Source organism: Tachyglossus aculeatus, chromosome 1 (assembly GCF_015852505.1).
Source record: "Tachyglossus aculeatus isolate mTacAcu1 chromosome 1, mTacAcu1.pri, whole genome shotgun sequence".
Lineage (NCBI taxonomy): Eukaryota > Metazoa > Chordata > Mammalia > Monotremata > Tachyglossidae > Tachyglossus > Tachyglossus aculeatus.
The window spans coordinates 37,099,439-37,120,968 of record NC_052066.1 but is presented as its reverse complement, the minus strand read 5'-3'; the positions used below and the strand labels follow the sequence as shown (position 1 = coordinate 37,120,968).

At 42.0% G+C, this 21,530-nt stretch overlaps 1 non-coding gene across 1 annotated transcript; it reads right to left on the bottom strand.

Annotated features, from left to right (window-relative positions):
• Positions 1 to 14,919: 14,919 nt before the first annotated feature.
• LOC119936767 lies at positions 14,920 to 15,057 on the bottom strand. Its single transcript, XR_005453841.1, has one exon. It is a non-coding gene; the product is annotated as a small nucleolar RNA SNORA7 (small nucleolar RNA).
• Between the last annotated feature and the right edge of the window lie 6,473 nt (positions 15,058 to 21,530).

The following is a 21,530-nucleotide window of genomic DNA, read 5'->3' as shown; positions in this document are numbered from 1 at the left end:
GAAAAGTGGTGGTGTGTCAGATATGAAAGGGGAAAGAGTTCCAGGTAGGAAGGGAAACATAACCAAGGGGTGAATGATGAGGGAGATGATATAGATATATTATAAATAGAATGGCTGAATGAGTGCCTTAATATTGCTGGTGAGGAGCTTATATTTCATGTGAAAACTGTTGGGAAACATTTGAGATTTTTGAGATGAGTGATGTGTATAAAACTTTTTTTTTGTTTTTTAAATTAATCTGGGCAGCAGAGTGAAATATCATCAATCGTATTTATTGAGTGCTTACTATGTGCAGAGCACTGTACTAAGCGCTTGGGAAGTACAAATTGGCAACATATACAGTCCCTACCCAACAGTGGGCTCACGGTCTAAAAGATGGACTAAAAGATGAAATATGGACTGTGATGGGGAGAAGAGCTGGAGGCAAGGAGGTGGTCAGTGAAGAGTTTGATGCAGTTCACAAGAAGAGATATGACAAAGTACTTGGACCAACGTGATAGCAGTTAGCATAGAATGGAAGGGGCAGATTCTAGAGGTGCTGTGCAGCAGTGTGGTGTAATAGAGCACAAGCCTGGGAATCAGAAGGTCATAGATTCTAATCCCAGCTCTGCCACTTGCTTGCAGTGTGACCTTGGGCAAGTCACTTCCCTGTGCCTCAATTCACATCTGTAAAATGGGGATTGAGACTATGAGCCCCATATGGGACAGGGGCTGTGTCCAACCCGAATTGCTTGTTTCCACCCCAGCGCTTAGTATAGAGCCTGGTTTATAGTAAGTGCTTAACAAATACTGCTATTATAATTACGGCAGGAGTTGGTGACAGACCTAACATGTGGTTTGAATGAGAGAGTTGTCAAGGACAATGCCACAGTTGTAGGCTTTTAAGATAAGGAGATGAAGGTGTGTTGTCAACAAAGTGAAGTCAAGAGGAAGATGTCTGTGCATATATTTCATATTAATAATAATAATAAGTTTGGTATTTAAGTGCTTACTGTGTGCCAGGCACTGTACTGCCAGGATGTAGCCAGGCTGGGGTGGATACAAGCAAATTGGGTTGGATTTAGTCCCTGTCCTATATGGGGCTCCTAGTCTCGATCCCCATTTTACAGATGAGGTAATTGAGGCCCAGAGAAGTGAAGTGACTTACCCAAGGTCACACAGCAGACAAGTCGGAAGCTGGGAACCCACAACCCTGTGACTCACAAACCTATGCTCTATTCACTATGCCCTGCTGTTTCTCTGTAATAGTCTCTCTCCATATCCTTTTACTCTGTCATTCTATATTGATATGTATATAAAAAGACAGAGAATGAGAAAGAAAAAGAATGAGATAGTGGTGGATATACTCAGAAGCATATTTATAAAAATTTCAAAATATGGATAACAGTATACCGAGCTCCGATCCAAGTTGACAATCAGTCAACTCTTGTGATGTCTCAAACTAACAGTGTTATCACTGTGTTGTAGAAGTTTCAGCAATTTTACGTCATGATATCCTTCACAAACCTTAAGGAAATTTCATAGCTACACTATGAAATTGACCAATAAAGGTGGTAACACTGAGCATTATGCTATACTCCAAGATCACTAAAATAATAATGGTATTTATTAAGCACTATGTGCTTAACAAATATAAGCACTGTTAAATATAATATATATAATATATGTTATAATAAAATATAATAATTTAATACACATCTATAATGATATCATTTAATATATGACATATAATAATATATAATATTGCCATAATAATGCATAATGATATAATATATTGTAATATAATATAATGTATTATATATAATATATAATATAAGCACTGTTCTAAGCACTGGAGTAAATACAAGGTAATTAACCTGCCCCACGTGGGGCTTACAGTCTTAAACCCCATTTTATAAATGAGGTAGCTGAGGCACAGAGAAGTTGTGACTTGCCTAAAGTCACACAGCTGCTAAGTGGCGGAGCCAGGATTAGAACCCATGACCTCTGACTCCCAAGCCCATGCTCTTTCCACTACGTCACGCTGCTTCGATAATGATGGTATTTGTTAAGCGCTTACTGTATGCAGAAAGCTGCAGCAAGCGATAAGGAGAGTTAATAATAATAATGATGGTATTTGTTAAGCATTTACTGTGTGCCAAGCACTGTTCTAAGCACTAAGGGGAGTTAATAATAATGATGGTATTTGTTAAACGCTTACTATGTGCCAAGCACTGTTCTAAGCACTGGGGTAGATACAAGGTAATGAGGTTGTCCCATTCGGGCTCACAGCCTTCATTGCCATTTTACAGGTGAGGGAACTGAGACACACAGAAGTGAAATTACTAGCCCGAAGTCACACAGCTGACAAATGGCTGAATGGGATTAGAACCCATGACCTCTGACTCCCAAGCCCGGGCTCCAGGTGCCACAATACAATCTGCTACCACCCTCAGTGAGGTGCGGCATGGAATCAACAGCTCACTCCAAGTAAGGCATCTTTCACCCCGCTCCCTCTTGGGAGGGCTCAACACATGGCCACTGATTCAGGTATTAAGCAGTCCAAGTACTGAGTGCGGGCCTAGAGAAGCAGCTTGGCTCGGCGAAAAGAGGTCAAAGGTCACGGGTTCAAATGTCTGCTCCGCCAATTGTCAGCTGGGTGACTTTGGGCAAGTCACTTAACTTCTCTGTGCTTCAGTTACCTCATCTGTAAAATGGGATTAAGACTGTGAGCCCTATGTGGGACAACCTGATCACCTTGTATCCTCCCCAGCACTTAGAACAGTGATTTCACTCATTCATTCAATTGTATTGAGCGCTTACTGTGTGCAGAGCACTGTACTAAGTGCTTGGGAAGTACAGGTTGGCAACATATAGAGACGGTCCCTACCCAACAGTGGACTCACAGTCTAGAAGGGGGAGACAGAGAACAAAACAAAACATATTAACAAAATAAAATAAATAGAATATGTACAAGTAAAATAGAGTAATAAATATGTACAAACATATATACATATATACAGGTGCTGTGGGGAAGAGAAGGAGGTGAGACGGTGGGGATGGAGAGGGGGAGGAGGGGGAGCAAGCACATAGTAAGCGCTCAACAAATACCATCATTATTATTTTATGGGTGGGGTTTCAACACGTCCAATCAACTCCCCTTGGCCTTCCTGAAGATGCTTCCACGGGAGTGAAACTTCAGTAGTTCCTGTGGCTTTGGTCGGGTCCCATGGCTTCTATTTGGTGGTCGACCGGGAAGCTGGCATTTCTTGGTCTCCAATGGTGCTCGTTCATCACCCTTAATCCCTCCTCCAACAGTCTGTTGATCTCCACCTTGTGGCCTGATCACCTTGGAGCCATGTGGCCCATGGAGGTAGGGGATCGGGGGATCCCCAAAATGCCAAGGTGCTGGAGAAACTCAGGGCAACAGGATCAGTCACAAGCTGGGATAGGGTGTGGGTTTGAGGTGTCTTGTGGCAGTTTTGAAGCCGGTGTGGGCTGCACTCTGGGAAGTGGAGGGTGGTCCTAGGTTGCTGGAGCCGGTCAGACAGTGGAACTGGGCCCCAAAATTGGTTGGGAGAGGCGGTGTCGCATACAAGCATGGAGACACCTGCTGAACACCGCGAAGATGCTCCAAAGCAGCGGCGGCGGCTCGGACCCTCAGCGTGCACCGTAGGCAAGAGGGTATACAGGAACGGGAGGAATGGCTTCAGCAGGCTGGAGCCCCCGTCTGCGCACTGCGTGGCCTCCTTGGACTACAGGGACAACAATGCATTTTGAATCTTCCCACAACACAGAGCTCAAACCAGACTGAGGTTTGGAGATGAGGAGGGGAAAAAGCAGGGGGAAAAATAGCCAAGGCAGCCTGGGGACACCTGGGTTCACCTCTCTGCCTCAGACCTCGAGCCTAGGAAAGGCAAGGAGAACACAGTGTAGCATCCGGTGAATTCAGGCCTCTTGGCTTATTTGTTGAGTAGCTAGAGAGAAATTCAGCACATAAACTTAGTTACCATATGAGGAGATTTACTTTTTATTGGAGGCAATGTATGTCAGTTGCTAAGTGAGTCAGGAAAGAAGCCAAGGGCTGTAGACCTTCATCCTGAATTTAAGTGTCACTGATGACCTCCCAAGGTCTCAATTACCCAGATGATCGTGAGACATGCAGTCCATTTAGCATCTCTGCACTGTATTCACGGTGTGGACAGGTATGTTTTCTGGTTTATTGTTAGGTTGTATGCTACCAGGTGTTTAGTACAGTGTCCTGCATACAGTAAGAACTGAGTAAATATGATTGATCTGGGAAATATGGTTCTGAGGAAAAGAACTACTAAATAAGTTATCTTCCTCAGGAAGCAGTGTGACCTAATGGAAAGAGCCTGAGAACGGGAGTCAGACGACGTGGGTTCTAATCACAGGTCTGCCACTTTTCTGCTGAGTGACGTTGGGCCAGGCATTTCTCTCTGCCTCAATTTCTTCCTTTGCAAAATGTGGATTAAAACCTACTGCCTCTTTCTTACTTGAACAATTTCTATCTCCAACTTGAAAGCCTTACTGAAGTACATTTCCTCCAAGATGTCTTCCCTGACTAAGCCCTCATTTCCTCTTCTCCCTCTCCCTTCTGTGTCATCCTTGAACTTGGATTTGCTCCTTTTCTTCACTCCTCCCTCATCCCCGCAGCACTTATCCACTTATCTGCAATTTATTTATATTAATGTCTATCTCCCTTCTAGACCATAAGCTGTTTGTGGGCAGATATTGTATATGTTATATTGTATTCTCCCAAGTGCTTAGTACAGTGCTTTGCACATAGCAAGTACTCAGTACATATGATTGATTGATTGACTGTTAGCCCCTTTGTGGAATTCTTTCATTCATTCAATCATATTTATTGAGCACTTACTGTGTTCAGAGCACTGTACTAAGCGCTTGGGAAGTACAAACGGTCCCTACCCAACAACGGGCTCACAGTCTAGAAAGGGGAGACTGACACCTGCCTACATGTTTTGTTTTGTTGTCTAAATCGTCAGAACAAATAGAATTAAAGCTATATGCACATCATTAACAAAATAGAATAGTAAATATGTACAAGTAAAATAGAGTAATAAATCTGTACAAATTTATACAAGTGCTGTGGGGAGGGGAAGGGGGTAGGGTGGGGGAGATGGGGAGGAGGAGAGAAAAAAGGGGGGCTCAATCTGGGAAGGCCTCCTGGAGGAGGTGAGCTCTCAGTAGGGCTTTGAAGGAAGGAAGAGAACTAGTTTGGCGGATGTGTGGAACGAGGGCATTCCAGGCCAGGGGAAGGACGTGGGCCGGGGGTCGATGGTGGGATAGGCAAGAACGAGTTAGTGAGTAGGTTAGTGGCAGAGCAGCAGAGGGTGCGGGCAGGGCTGTAGAATGAGAGAAAGGAGGTGAGGTAGGAGGGGGCGAGGGGTTGGAGAGCCTTGATAGCTCAATATTCCACACTGGTTTGGAAGTGATTGTTTCTCCCATCAGGAATGACTGAAGAACCTTGGGCCTCGGACCACAGGACCTAGAGCCTGCATGAAGCAATTGACTATAGAATCAATGATTGTGACAGCATTCACACTCTTTTAACCCTGCCAGTTGTGTTCCCGCTGGGACACGGAATGTCTTGAATAAGTAGGTCGGCAGGAGCACAACATATGATAAGGGTTTTTTTTTCTCTTTTTCTTTTATGTGCAGGACCCCTCATTGGCAAAGGGTTTGCAGCTTGGTGCAGATGCTGTGCCATTCTCCCCCTTCTAGACTGTGATCCCGTTGTTGGGTAAGGACTGTCTCTATATGTTGCCAACTTGTACTACCCAAGCACTTAGTAAAGTGCTCTGCACACAGTAAGTGCTCAATAAATATGATTGAATGAATGAATAGTGCCATAACTCAGCAAGTGCTGCCTTGATAGTCTTCCCCACCTACATTAGCTAGCAATTTTTCAGGATTCTTTCTGGAACAGTTACTGTGTCCAACCTGATTGTCTTGTATCTATTCAACACTTATTTCACTGTGCGACACAGAGTAAGTGCTTAACAAATACCAAAGAATAATTATCATTACTAATTTACTACCATCCCTTCAGTTGTAAACTCCACCTCCAAAGTGGGTCTGAATATTTCAAAAACCATAGTCTGTCAACAAAATTGCTAAAACCTATTACTCATTAATTATTATCTTAAAATGCTTTTTGTCTTTTGGAGAATTCAAGATGGAACTTATTTCTTGTTGAAGAACCTAATTACAGAACGATTTTGCATTTTTCTCAAGGTTATAATTAGGACACATTAAATACCCAGAAGGTTCAGAACAGTGAGAATCAAAAGGTGACAAAGTCATCTGTAAATGCACAGTAGCACAGCTATCAAAAATATTAAGTGAAAGTAAAATTATTTTTAAATCAATTGAAAATCTTTTTGGAAGTCAGTGTATGATAATAAACACAGAAACATAGCTATTAATAAGATTGCATTTGGCATGGGAAATTCTAGAATGACATTTAGCCTTGAAACCTATTAATTTTTTTTCATATTGTCCAAAATATTCACAATTAAGGATAAAGGAAAAAACCCAGAAGATGTATTTTTCAAATATCTGAAAAAAATATGTATTATCAAATTGACTGTATAACCTCATTACCTCATTGTTTCTCTGTACTTTTCTAGATTGTAATGGGTAGTCAGTATTCACTGAGCAAGATCTAGAGAGCTATGCTAAGCATTACACTGAATATACTTACTGCCTCACTGTGGGTGTTATTTTTTTCAAATATTTTTCACAGAAATAGAATGTAATTTTCCATTTTTTTAAAGGATATATTTTAGACAGATTAGAGGGTCTAGAAACCCTCAATACCTTACTACAATTTCTCTACTATGGCCACCTCCCGGCAAATAAAATTCAACATGGGAACTTGTAGAGGAGAGTTTCAGGATCCCTCAGGAAAGACTGTTACCAACTACAGCTTTGGAGAAGAAGTGTGGCTAAGTGGAAAGAGCACAGGCTTTGGAGTCAGAGGTCATGGGTTCAAATCCCGGCTCTGCCACTTGTCAGCTGTGTGATTTTGGGCAAGTCACTTCACTTCTCTGGGCCTCAGTTACCTCATCTGTAAAATGGGGATTAAGACTGTGAGCCCCGCATGGGACAACTTGATCACCTTGTAACCTTCCCAGCACTTAGAACAGTACTTTGCACATAGTAAGCACTTAATGTCATTATTATAATTATTCCAGCACTTAGAACAGTGCTTGGCATATAGTAAATGCTTAACAAACACCAAAAAAGTCAATCCATCTTTGCAGTCATATAGAAGATAATAAGAATTTTGAATGGAGTGAATTATGCTGGACAGCAATTAGCATTTGGTTGTGTTGAAAGTTATTCACAGGAAACTGAAACATTAAGGGAGGCAGTAATTCAAAATAATGAGATTTACTGTTCAATAAACGCATTTTGTGAATTGTAGATAATAGTTTGCTAAGGAATACACTCTATGTGGTTTTGCCACCTTTCATCTCAGAAGAAAACGTACTGTGATTATAAAGTAATATGTTTATTTCTGCTAGTTAAATTTGTGCACAATAAGGCTCTATCTCCTTCAACTGATGACATCCTTGTGCCTTTGATAGAAGACATACTTCCTGTCACCAATGAACATATAATCTAGTGGAGGAGGCAGGCATTGAATAATTTACAAATAGGAGGAAAAAGTGTTAAAATAATAGTCTGTTAAATGATATGCATAAAAGTGTAATGGAAAGTAGCAATCAAAAGTTCAAAGGAAAATAAGTGCTGAAATGACTGTAGAGAGAATGTGACATGAAGAGAAGAAAATTTAAATGGGAGAAATCTCAATCAGTGGTCTTTATTGTTCACTTATTGCATGCAGAGTTCTGTACTGAACTGTTGGGCAAATACAATGCAATGGAGTTGATAGTTGTAAATCCCTGCCCACAAGGAGTTTACAGGGGAAATGACATCATTTAAAAAACATAAGGATAGGGGAATAGAGTGTGATTTAAGAAGGGTTTTAAAGATGGGAAAAGCTGTGATCTAGTGGATTCAGAGCAATTCAAAGAAGCAATGCATAGAGCATGGGCCTGAGGATCAGAAAGACCTGAGTCCTAACCCTGGCTCCACCACTTGTTTGCTCTGTTATCTTGGGCACTTAACTTCTCTGAGCCTCTGTTCCTTCATCTGTAAAATGGGGATAAAGACTGTGAGCCCCAGGTGAGACTGGGATGGGATCCAACCTGATTAGCTTTTATCTACCCCAACAGTATAGAGCCTGCCTGACACATGGTATGCACATAACAAATACATAACAAAAGAGGTAGTTCTAAGCAGGAGGAAAAGAATGAATTAGGGATTGGAGGTGAGAGAGGTGTTTTTTCAATGGTATTTTCATTCATTCAATCGTATTTATGGGCCCTTGCTGTGTACTAAGTGTTAGAAGCAGCACAGGCTTGAGAGTCAGAGGTTGTGAGTTCTAATCCCAGCTATGCCATTTATCAGCTGTGTGACATTGGGCAGGTCACTTAATTTATCTGTCTGTTACCTCATCTGTAAAATGGGGATTAAGACTGTGAGCCCCACATTGGACAATCTGATTACCTTATAATCACACCAGTGCTTAGAACCGTGCTTAGTAAAGCTTAACAAATGCCATTATTATTAATTAATTTATTCATTCATTCAATCGTATTTATTGAGCACTTACTGTGTGCAGAGCACTATACTAAGCACTTGGGAAGTACAAGTTGGCAATATATAGAGACGGTCCCTACCCAACAATGGGCTCACAGTCTAGAAGGGGGAGTCGGACAACAAAACAAAACATGTGGACAGGCGTCAAGTCATCAGAATAAATAGAAGTTATTATTATTATATAACAATTATTATATGATAATGTATTATTATTAGATAACAATAAGCAAATACATTCCCTGCCCACAATGAGCTTACAATCTAGAGATGATCTTACAGTATATAGTCTATTATTTAAGTGCTTACAATGTGCCAAGCACTATTCTATGCATTGGAGTAGACACAGGCTTATTAGGTTGGACACAGTCCCTATGCCGCATAGGGCTCACAGTTTTAATCCCCATTTTAGAGATGAGCTAACCGAGAAAAATAGAAGTATAGGGACTTGCCCAGGGTCAAAAAGCAGACAAGAGGAGGAGTCAGGATTAGAAAAGTTGACAATGAAGTCCAGGGAGAAGGTGAGTGTGGGTGTAATGTAAAGTCAGAATTAAGAGTCAGAGAAGAGACTGGGCCCGCAAGATGGACAGAGGTGATTGGGCCTACATTTCTATTTGATGTGAAAAAGAATAGGTAAACACTGGAGGCTTTTGAGGAGAGGGGAGATGTTTAAGAAAGATGATTCAAGCAGCAGAATGAAGTATAGAATGGAGAGAGGAGAACGTGAAGGCAAAGAGAGAGTAAGGAGGCTGAGGCAGTGGTGATCAAATCAGGATGTAGCCAGTTCCTGGACCAGGGCGATCACCATTTGGATGGAGAAGCTAGACCTAACCATGAAATATTGTGAGGTACAGAAAAGAGGGGTATATTGGCTAAATTACATATGATTGGATAATTAGTGGGTCTGGGCACCCTTCTCTGATTTATGGCACTTCATGAGCTGTGTCTGATCAGTTTTTTTTGCTGACAGGATCTGATTGATTGGAATATCTGCCACTCAGTCTGCTCAATTGGGATCAAATTTTTTTCTCTCCCATTGCTGCTTGCAAGGTGTCCCAAGGAAAAGAAGCAGAACCAAAAAACTTTAAAGGTTGCAGGAAGAAATTTCAGGCCAGTGACTTTTATTTCCTATAGAACACCAACCTTTTTTCTCATGAGAATTCTGAAGAAATTCATGAGCATCCAACACAAATGTAAACTTGCCCTAGGGGCCTCAAAACAACCCTCCAGGTTATTCTGCCAAGTCATTCGTTAGTGGAGAGGAAATTGGAGGGTCATGCCTGCTGCCACTACCACCCCAGGAAGCCTGACAATGCTGCATCTTGGCTGTTTGGGCAGGGATTGTGTCTGCCACTAACAGAGAAAGGGAGGAGAAACCAAGGAGGGTCTGTCCTGATATTCAGGAAGGATCGTGCTCACCTGGGGAATTCTTCTCCATAACTCTCAGACCCCATAGCCACTGCCCTCAGAAGGACAGAGAGGAGGTGGAGGGGGAAATTCATTCATTCATTCAATTGTATTTATTGAGTGCTTACTGAGCAGAGCACTGTACTAAGTGCTTGGAAAGTACAATTTGGCAACAGAGAGAATCCCTACCCAACAAAGGGCTCACAATCTAGAACAGGTAGACAGACAACAAAACAAAACAAGTAGACAGGCATCAATATCATCAAAATAGATAAATAGAATTATAGCTATATATACTCAGTGGAAAGAGCCCGGGCTTTGGAGTCAGAGGTCATGGGTTCGAATCCAGGCTCCACCACATGTCTGCTGTGTGACCTTGGGCAAGTCACTTCACTTCTCTGAGCCTCCGTTCCCTCATCTGGAAAATGGGGATTAAGACTGTGAGCCCCATGTGGGACAACTTGATCGCCTTGTATTCCCCTCCAGCACTTAGAACAGTGCTCTGCACACAGTAAGTGCTTAACAAATGTCATCATTATTATTATTATCATTAATAAAATATGTACAAATATACACAAGTGCTGTGGGGTGGGAAAGGGAGTATTCATTCATTCAATTCTATTTAAGGAGCACTTACTATGTGCAGAACACTGTACTAAGTGCTTGGGAAGTACAAGTTGGCAACATATAGAGATGGTCCCTACTCAACAACGGGCTCACAGATCTAGATGGGGGAGACAGAAAACGCAACCTGTAGACAGGAATCAAAATCATCAGAACAAATAGAATTAGTGGGGTAGAGCAGAGGGAGGGAGTAGGGACAACGGGGAGGGGAGTAGGAGCAGAGGAAAAGTGCGGGGGCTCTGTCTGTGAAAGCCTCTTGGAGGAGGTGAGCTCTCAGAAGGGCTTTGAAGGGGGTGGGGGGAAAGAGAGCTAGGTTGGCAGATGTGTGGAGGGAGGGCATTCCAGGCCAGTGGTAGGATGTGGGCCAGAGGTCTACTGTGGGACAAGAGAGAACAAGGCACAGTGAGGAGGTTAGTGGCAGAGGAGCAAAGTGTGTGGGATGAGATGTAGGAAGTAGAGAAGGGAGGTGAGGTAGGAGGGGCCAAGGTGATGGAGTACTTTGAAGCCAGTAGTGATGAGTTTTTGCTTCATGCAAAGGTTGATAAGGAACCACTGGAGACTTTTGTGGAAGGAGGTGACATGCCCAGAGCATTTCTGTACAAAGATAATACAGGCAGAAGAGTGAAGTATTGACTGACGTGGGGAGAGACAGGAGGATGTGAAATCAGAAAGGAGGCTGATGCAGTAATCCAGTCGGGATATGATGAGAGATTGTTCATTATATGTCCCACCCTCCCTTTTCCCCCAACTCCACCCCCATATCACTAGGCTCATTAATTTAATCATATTTATTCATTCAGTTGTATTCAGCACTTACTGTGTGCAGAGCACTGTACTAAGCACTTGCAAGGGATGGTGATTAGTGTAGTTTAAAAGGCTCCACAAATAATTTTCATTTTAAAATGCAACACATTTATCAAGCAAAGTCCTTCAAGATGATTTGGTAACTAAGCACCTTGCCTTGCTATATTAGTGATTGGCCTAGCAACAAGAGAAAAGAAGAACTGGGGAAGAAGGAGGTTGGCTATTCTGTGAGCTCTACTCCTATGTTTCCAACAGTGGTCTTTCTGTCCCCTCCCATGGAGCATCATGTTGGACTGGGCACAACCAGTCATGAGGAGCCAGGTCAGCTGTAGCTTGGACTCCCCCTCTCTGTTCAGAGAGCAGAGAAGCATTGTGGCTCAGTGGAAAGAGCCTGGGCTTTGGTGCCAGAGGTCATGGGTTCAAATCCCCACTCCGCCAACTGTCAGCTGTGTGACTTTGGGCAAGTCACTTAACTTCTCTGTGCCTCAGTTACCTCATTTGTCAAATGGGGATTAAGACTGTGAGCCCCCTGTGGGACAACCTGATCACCTTGTAACCTCCCCAGAGCTTAGAACAGTGCTTTGCACATAGTAAGTGCTTAATAAATGCTATTATTATTATTATTATTCAGGACAGCCTAAGATGCTCACATAGGCGTAGCAGCGGCAGTAGCTCAGGCAGGAGAATTATGATGCTTGCATGGATGGTGGTACTGGTAGCAGCAGTGTCCTGAGCTCAGCTGGGAGGGGAAGTGTGATGGGGCGGGGGAAACTAGGAGGGCACTGATTTTAATTTTTCAAAAACGGTCTCTGTGTCTTTCTCTTGCTCTCCATGCCCGTTATTATCTCACGATTACCTGAGAAGGGAAAGGATTTCAATAAAGCTTCAACAAATTTGTTTCTTGCTGTGCATCATGCATTGGGCAGATTTGCCAAAAATAAATCAGGAAACAGTCAGAGGATGTCTTAAATCAACCCCTTTAACTGGGTTGAGAACAATTTGATTGGGACACCTAGGGAAAACTGTACTCCAATCAAACATACTCTAGGCACTTTACATCTGTACTGTGTTCCCTCTTAAACCACTTAGACAATGAATGACACAGGGAAATACAGAAGCAGTTTGTTCAAGGAAACTGCAGGCCTTTGCCATTTAAAAGGTTTTTAGGTCATATTGAGACTAATCCTTAAGGGATTTCACCATATTGTGGTGAAATAATCTGACAGGTTTCAGTAACAAAATGGGATGTAAGAGTTAAAAAAAAGAAATTAAGAATAATAACAAGTTTATGGGTTTTTGAAACAGAGGATTGTGTTTTCAATTTTGATAGGAAGATGAACTAGAGGTGGGAAGATTTCAGAGGGAAGATGAATTCAATTTTTGACATCTTGAGCTTGTGGTGCCAGTGGAACACCCGTAAGGAGATGTCCATCCAAATTGCTACTATGTTATTCCAAGCACTTAGTCTGTCTCACCTAGAATCAGCCTCCTACTGACTTCCCTGCTTCCTGTCTCTCCTCACTGCAGTCCATACTTCAGTCTACTGCCTGGATCATTTTTCTACAAAAATCTTCAGTCTGTGTTTCCCCACTCCTCCAGAACCTCCAGTGGTTGCCATCCCCCTCCTCATCAAACAGAAACTCCTTACCATAGGCCTTAAATCAATCAAGCAATCAATCAATCATATTTATTGAGCGCTTACTGTGTGCAGAGCACTGTACCAAGTGCTTGGGAAATACAAGTTGGCAACATATAGAGACAGTCCCTACCCAACAGTGTGCTCACAGTCTAGAAGTGGGGGACAGAGAACAAAACCAAACATATTAACAAAATAAAAAAAAATAGAATAGATATGTACAAGTAAAATAAATAAAGTAATAAATATGTACAAACATATATACATATATACAGGTGCTGTGGGGAAGGGAAAGAGGTAAGACGGGGGAATGGAGAGGGGGACGAGGGGGAGAGGAAGGAGAGGGCTCAGCCTGGGAAGGTCTCCTGGAGGAGGTGAGCTCTCAGTAGGGCCTTGAAGGGAGGAAGAGAGCTAGCTTGGCGGATGTGCGGAGGGAGGGCATTCCAGGCCAGGGGGATGACATGGGCCGGGGGTCGACGATGGGACAGGCGAGAACGAGGCACAGTGAGGAGATTAGTGGCAGAGGAGTGGAGGGTGTGGGCTGGGCTGGAGAGGGAGAGAAGGGAGGTGAGGTAGGAGGGGGTGAGGTGATAGAGAGCCTTGAAGCTGAGGGTGAGGAGTTTCTGCCTGATGCACAGATTGATTGGTAGCCACTGGAGATTTTTGAATCCTACTTTACCTCACTGATTTCCTACTACAATCCAGCCTGCACACCTCACTTATTTAATACCAACCTACTCACCGAATTTCTATCTCAACTATTTTGCCCTCTTGCCACACCCTGCCTCTGGCCTGGACCACCCTCCTTCTTTATATCTGAAAGCCTATCATTCTCCCCATCTTCAAAGACTAATTAAAAACATATCCCCTCAAAGAGGCTTTTTCCAACTAAGCCCTCATTTCCACTTCTCCCTCTCCTTTTTAAGTTACTCTTTCACTTGGATTTGTGCCCTTTATTCACCCCTCGCTAAGCCCCATACCCCATCTAGACTGTATGTTCGTTGTGGGCAAGGGATGTGTCAACCAACTCCATTATATTGTTATACTGAACTCACCCAAGAACTTAGTTCATGCTCTGCACAGGCAAGAGAAAATGCAACATTGCAGAAGTAGGGAGGAGTTGAGGCTAGAGTGATTAGATTTGGGACTCATCTGTGCATGTGTGTGGTACTTGAAATAATGGTAGTAAATGGGCTCTCTGACCAAGTGAGTATAAAACAAGAAGAGTTGAGAATTCAGAAAAAGCCTTGAGGGTCTTTCAGAAGTTAGGAGGATGAGCTATCAAAGAGACTGAGAAAGAACAGCTAAAGGTGAAAGGAGGTAAATAAACGAGGAAGAAAACTGAATCAGAGAAACCAAGATTAAATCATGTTGTAGGAGGAAATGGCCCACGAAGTGACAACAGTGGAAAGTAATTGTGGGCTCGAAGACCACTAATGAATCAGGTGTCAGTCAGGTGGAAATCAGATTAGGTGTACAAGAGGAAATGGAAATGAAAGATTTATACAATCCATACCAGGAGTTCGTAAAGGAATAGAAATGGGGTGATACCTATATGATATTGTAGGTTCGAGGGCACTTTTTTTATTTTTTTTATTTGTTGGTTATTTTTTGCACTGCCTTGAACATGTTTGAAAAGAGCGGATGACAACTCAGCCTTAGGCTATAAGCCCCATGTGGGACAGAGATTGAATCTGTACTAGTCTCTGCCTTCGAGTGTCTCCCATGTTTCTGCTGCCCAGCAGAGGTGAGTATTGACTTTTAGCAGATTGCCTTCCACTCGCTAGCCACTGTCCAAGCTAGGAATGGAATAGATATACCTCTGCTTGACTCTCCCTCCCATAGTCGAGACTGGTAGGGTACTGGAAACTCTCCAGATGTGACCCTGGGAGGGGAATTCTGTGGTTACATGATTCTAAAACTTGAAAAAGTATTATTCTTCCATTAAAGCTCTATTTTTTGTCACTCATAATATTCATTTGTTTAATTTTCAATGCTCTTTATTATCTTCATTATATATTAAACAAATTTGCGTGCCATGGAATTTCTGATTTATGTTTTTAAATGTTTTTAAAATGGTTTAAAATTTTAAAATGTTAGTGGCATACTCTGTGATGATAGAAAAAAATACTTCATGGCAGCCAGAAACATAGGTAAATGCTATATTATTGAAACATGGACTGTGGACTACAACAGAGCTGATCCTATTTGTGAGAAGACAGTAAATGGTTCACTTTTAAAGTATGCATTTTCTTTTCTCAGGTCACAGTCTATTTAGTAAATGACCTCTTCTAATTCAGTAAATTTTACCTCTGAGGCTCATAAGAGCTAACGTGCTAAGAAACAAAGAACATACCTACTTTCTACCTGCAACATCGAGCCAAATGTTTGGTGGATATCTACTAAAATCTAAAGACTGAAAGAAGGTTGATATCTTGAATACATTTTGCTAATATGTGAGAAAAATATCTCCACTACTTGAACAAAATGAAGACATTCATTAAGTAGTTACATATTGGCTATTTTATTGGCATATAGTCAAAGAATATTTTAACATTTTCCACATCCTTCAGTATTTACCCCATTTAAAATAATCATTTGTAAGTCATCTAAACCAGAGTTATAACTGTAGTCCAAAAATCTAAACTTACTCTATACCTAACCACAAGATCTATGTGGAAGGTTACCATCATCAACAGAATTTATTGAATGCTTACTATATTCAGAGCATGGTATATTCAGAGCATGGTACAGCAGAGTTCCCTGCCCATAATGAGTCTACTGGTTAAGAATGGGAGACAAACATTTATTCAAATTAATAATTAAGAATATCTAATTTATAGATGTGTTGTGCTGTGGGGCGGAGGCTTGAGTGAATATCAAATGTCCAAGGTTCACAGATCCAAGTGCATTGAAGAAATAGAAGGAAAAGAGAGCAGGAGAAAAGAAGGTTTAATTGAGTAATCCCTCCGGAGATGTGACCTTAATAAAGTTTTAAAGGTGGGAAGAATTGTGTTCTGGTGAATATGGATGGGGAGGGAGTTCCAGGTTTGGGAGAATATGTGAGATATTGATTAGCAGTAAGGTAGAAACAGCATGGTATAGTGGATAGAGCACCAGCCTGGGAGTTAGAGGTCATGGGTTCTAATCCTGGCTCTGCCACTTGTCTGCTGTGTGACCTTTCGCTTCTCTGGGCCTCAGTTGCCTCATGTGTAAAATAGGGATTGAGATTGTGAGCCCTACGTGGAACAGGGACTGTGTCCAACCCAATTTGCTTGTATACATCCCAGCGTTCCTGGAACATCGTAAGTGATGAACAAATACCATAATAATCATTATTATTATTATTATTATAGATGATATTGGGGTACAGTGAGTAAACTGGCACTAGAGGAGTGAGTTGTGTTGGCAGGCCATACTAAGCAGGAGGCGTGGTAAGAGGAGGGAAATTGATTGAGTGCTTTAAAGCTTTAAAGGATTTTCTGTTTGAGGAGGAGGTGGATGGCAACCATAGGGGTTCTTGAGATTGGGACTGCACTTTTTCTTAAGAAAAATGATCCATGCAGCAGAGTTATATATGGACTGGAGTGGTGAGAGATAGAGGGAAGGGAATTAAGTGCTTGGATCAGCATGGAGCCAGTTTGGATGCAGACAAAAGGGAAAATTTTAGCCACGTTGAGAAGGTAGAACCAACAGGATTAGGTGGATAGAATGGGAGACATGAGTTAAGAATAATAATAATAATGATGACATTTGTTAATTGCTTACTATGTGTGAAGCACTGTTCTAAGTGCTGGGGGGGATACAAGGTGATCAGGTTGTCCCACGGGGGGCTCACAGTCTTAATCCCCATTGTACAGATGAGGTAACTGAGAGGTTAACTGACTTGCCGAAGGTCACACAGCAGACATGTGGGGGAGCTAGGATTAGAACCCATGACCTCTGACTCCCAAGCCCATACTCTTTCCACTGAGCCACATTTCTCTAATGCCTAGGTTATGGACTTGTGAGATAGGGACGATAGTGGTATTGTCTACCATGATTGGAAAGAGATGGAGAGGACAGGGTTTGGATAGGAAGAAAATAACTCTGTTTTGGTTGTGTTAGGTTTGAGGTGTCAGTGGGACATCCAGGTAGAGATATCGTGAAGGCAGAAGGAAATGTGAGATTTTGGGGAAGGAGCAAGGTCAGGGCTGCAGATGTAGAATTGGGAATCATCTGCATAGATGGTAGTTGAAGTCGTAGTGGTGAATGAGTTCTCCAACATACTGGGAGTAAATGGAGAATAGAAGGGGACCTAGAACTGAGCCCTGAGGGACCCCACCACTGTCAGAGGATGGAAGGCAGAGGAGGAGCCAGTAAAAGAGACTGCCAAAGAGTGGTCAGAAAGATTGGAGGAGAACCAAGAGAGGACAGTATCAGTGAAGCCAAGGTTGGAAAAAACTTTCCAGGGGGAGTGGGTGGTCTGCAAAGTCAAAGCTAGCTGAGAGGTCTAGGAGGATTAGGATAAATTAGAGGCCATCATATTTGCTGAGAAGAAAGTGTTATTTTAGAGAGTGGTTGTTTCCACAGAAACCAGATTAGAGGGGATTAAGGAGAGAACTGGAGAAGAGGAAGTGGAAACAGCGGGTGTAACCAACTCTCTCAAGAAATTTGGAGAGGATTGGTACGTAGAAGAAGGGTAATGACTGGAGGGAGCCTTGGGGTTGAGGTAGGGTTTTATATAAGGATAGGGATACAGGAGCATGATTGGAAGCAGTGGGGAAGAAACTATTGAAAAGTGAATGGCTGAAGATGGCACTGAAGGAAGGAAGAAGGGAGGAATCAAGTGTTTTAATAAGGTGTGAAGGGATGGGATCAGAATCCCAGGTGGGAGGAATACTGGAGTTGAGATACTTCAGGGAATGTAGAGAGAGTCAAACAGGACAGAAGAGGACAGGGAGATTGTAGAGGAGCAGGGGAGATTTTAGGAAGATGAAGCCTGATGATTTAAATTTTGTTGATGAAGTATGTAGCCTGGTCAGTAACAGTAATTTAAATAATAATAATGGCATTTATTAAGCACTTACTATATGCAAAGCTCAGTAGGGTAAAGAGATGGCAGAGATGGAAGGAAAAGTGGTTTGGTGAGGGAGTAAATTGTCTCAAACAGTTGGTGGGGGCAATGGGCTCGGGAGACAATTAGGAAGGAGAAGTATTGTAGAGCAGGGGGGAGACCAGAATTGAAGCAGGTAATGAATTTAAGGTGGGCAAAGTCAAACAGACGTCTGGATGCTTTGACTCAGTTTTTTGGCCCCTGATTTTCCGAGTGGGAACTGAGTTGATCTGTGTCCCTTCCCTCTAATGCTTTCAGGGTTTTATGTTGGAGGGAGGAGTTGGAGGGCTCTGTGTACCTTCCTTCTGGTGCGGTCCTCGACCCCTGCAGAGAGGGAGGGGGTATGATGGGGTCAGTGACCCTGCCCACTTTGCCCCACCTCAGACCTCTTTTTCTTATGGCATTGGTTAAGTAAGCACTCACTATGGGTAAAACACTGGACTAAGTGCTGAGGTAGGTACAAGTTAAGTAGGCCAGATACAGTCCCTGTCCTGCGTGGGGCTCAGAGTCTAAATAGGATAATAATTAGAATAATTATGGCATTTGTTAAGCACTTACTATGGGCCAGGCCGGCTCAGTGGAAAGGGCATGAGCTTTGGAGTCAGAGGTAATGGGTTCAAATCCCTGCTCCGCCAATTGTCAGCTTTGTGACTTTGGGCAAGTCACGTAACTTCTCTGGGCCTCAGTTATCTCATCTGTAAAATGGGGATTAAGACTTTGAGCCCCCTGTGGGCACCCTGATCACCTTGTAACCTCCCCAGCACCTAGAACAGTACTTTACACATAGTAAGTGCTTAATAAACGTCATTATTATTAATAACTGGGGTGGATACAAGAAAATTCATTCATTCATTCAATCATATTTATTGAATGCTTACTGTGTGCAGAGCACTGTACTAAGCGCTTGGGAAGTACAAGTTGACAACATATAGAGACGGTCCCTACCCAGCAGCTGGCTCCCAGTCTAGAAGGGGGAGACAGACAACAAAACATATTAACAAAATAAAATAAATAGAATAGTAATCAGGTTGGATAGAGTCCATGTACCATGTGGGGTCCACAGTCTTAAGCCCCATTTTATAGATGTGGTAACTGAGGCACAGGGAAATGAAGAGAGTTGTCCAAGGCCAGAGAGCAGATAAGTGGCAGAGCTGGGATTAGAACCCTTGACCTTTTGATTCCCAGACTTGTGCTCTATCCACTATGAAATGCTACTTCTCCAATGGAGAACAGGTATTTAATCCCCATTTAACAGTTGAGGAAACTGAGGCACAGAGAAGTTAAGTGACTTTCTCATGGTCACGCAGAAAGCTACTGACAGAGCCAGGATTAGAACCCAGGTCCTCTGAGTTCCAGACCCGAACTCTTTCCCCTAGGCCACACTGCTTCCCTGGCACCTTCGGTACTGCCCCTATAGTCCTTTCACAGCCCTGACACCACTGTCACCATCCACTAGTTTAATTTGTCTAATTGTCATTACAATTCAACTTCAATTTTTGATGGAGCTAATTTCTTTCAATTTCCTACTCATTGAAATAGCATTTTTGATTGTTTAGAGACTAAAACTGCAGTGATAATTATAGAATAGTCAGGGAAAATATTCAGCTTGTTTATGTGTGGTTAAGTACACTTATAAGTGTATCATTTTTCCTCCCTCTCTGAATCTTTCTGTAGTGCTCAAAAGCTTTCATATAGTCAGTGTCATAGTGCTTTAAAATAACACTTGGTAATTAATTTACTTCGACCAAAATAGTACCATATTATATGAAATCAGAAACTGGCCACCCTGCAATTGAATGTTGTTTTATTTTTCCTCAAACCATGCTAAAACCGACTTAATATCAGCCGCCTAGTTGGTCTCAAATTTCTCAACGGTAATTGTGCCATTTCCTTTCTATGCTATGTATGTAAGCTCTTCTGGTGTTAAAATGCCAACTAAACTGTTGCTTTAATAGGTGGCCTTCAATCAAACCTAGTATCATATCAATATCGGTAGAAGTATTCCTAGAATGTCATCTCCACCTGATCTAAAACTAAATCGTTCAACTTTGCAGTGATCTTTATGCAAGTGGAAGTTTAGCAGCCTAGATTATGTTTTTGAAATCAGTAATATTGTGCGTATGACAGGTTATTGAAGTAGCTGATGAGAAAAAACCATTATTTTAGAGAGTATGTTCACATGAGTGAATCAAGCAGATGCCTTTTTTTTGTAGGGATTGTGTATCCTGAGTGTCATCAAGTAATATTATAATAATAAGAATAATTATGTTTTTTGTTAAGTGCTTACTATGTGCCAAGCACTGAAATAAATGCTAGGATGAAGTCAAGCAAGTCGGTTTGGACACAGTCCCTGTCCTACATGAGGCCCACAGTCTCAATCCCCATTTTACAGATGAGGTAACTGAAGTCCAGAGAGGTGAAATGACTTGCCCAAGGTCACACAGCAGACAAGTGGTGGAGTCAGGATTAGAACCCATGACCTTTTGACTTGCAGGCCTATGCTCTAGCTACTATACCATGCTGCATGCCGGAATTATGATCAATAAGTACCCACTGCATATTTAATATATTAATCATGACCTATACAAATGAATGTAAGTAGTAATATTTGTGAAACATTTTGTTTTAGGTACAGTTTGACAGACTGTCTGAGCAAGAAAAAGTGTCAGGTCTATCTTGATACTGAAAAACCAGGACTCCTTCAGGAATTTCCAGGTCTTCAATGTATAGAAAATCATTAGATTTGAAGAAGGTGAATTTTTTTGGTGTTTATAAGCATAGCTGACAAAAGTGTGTCTGATAAACCCCTCCACTTCTTGTGTATGTAAATATTGTCTCCTTTTAACCTTGCATCTGCTACCCACAAGTTTTAATAGTGTTTTAGTTGCTTTCTCTTGATGTCATAAACTTTTCAAAGTCTGTGCTCCGAGCAGTCATCCATTTGCCGCTTGTCCTATGCCAGATTAGCTTGCCTTCTCTCGTGTCCCAGCTGACCATTTCCTTGCTTCATTGTAAAGGTTTAACTTTATTGGTCTATAAATCATTTCTTCGGTTACTCTGTTTATTTTAGTTCCATTGTATCTGATCATAAAGCAGGTGTTTTGGTATTGCTATGTCTCATTCTATTCATGTGACCCAGCAAATGAAAGAGTAATGTGAATATAAGGTGTATAAGGTGAATATCGTATCAGTAATAGTTTGGGTCTAATGGCCATCTTTACGGTTGGACATAAAGATTGACATATACTTTGGGTTTGGTATTAATCGTGTTGC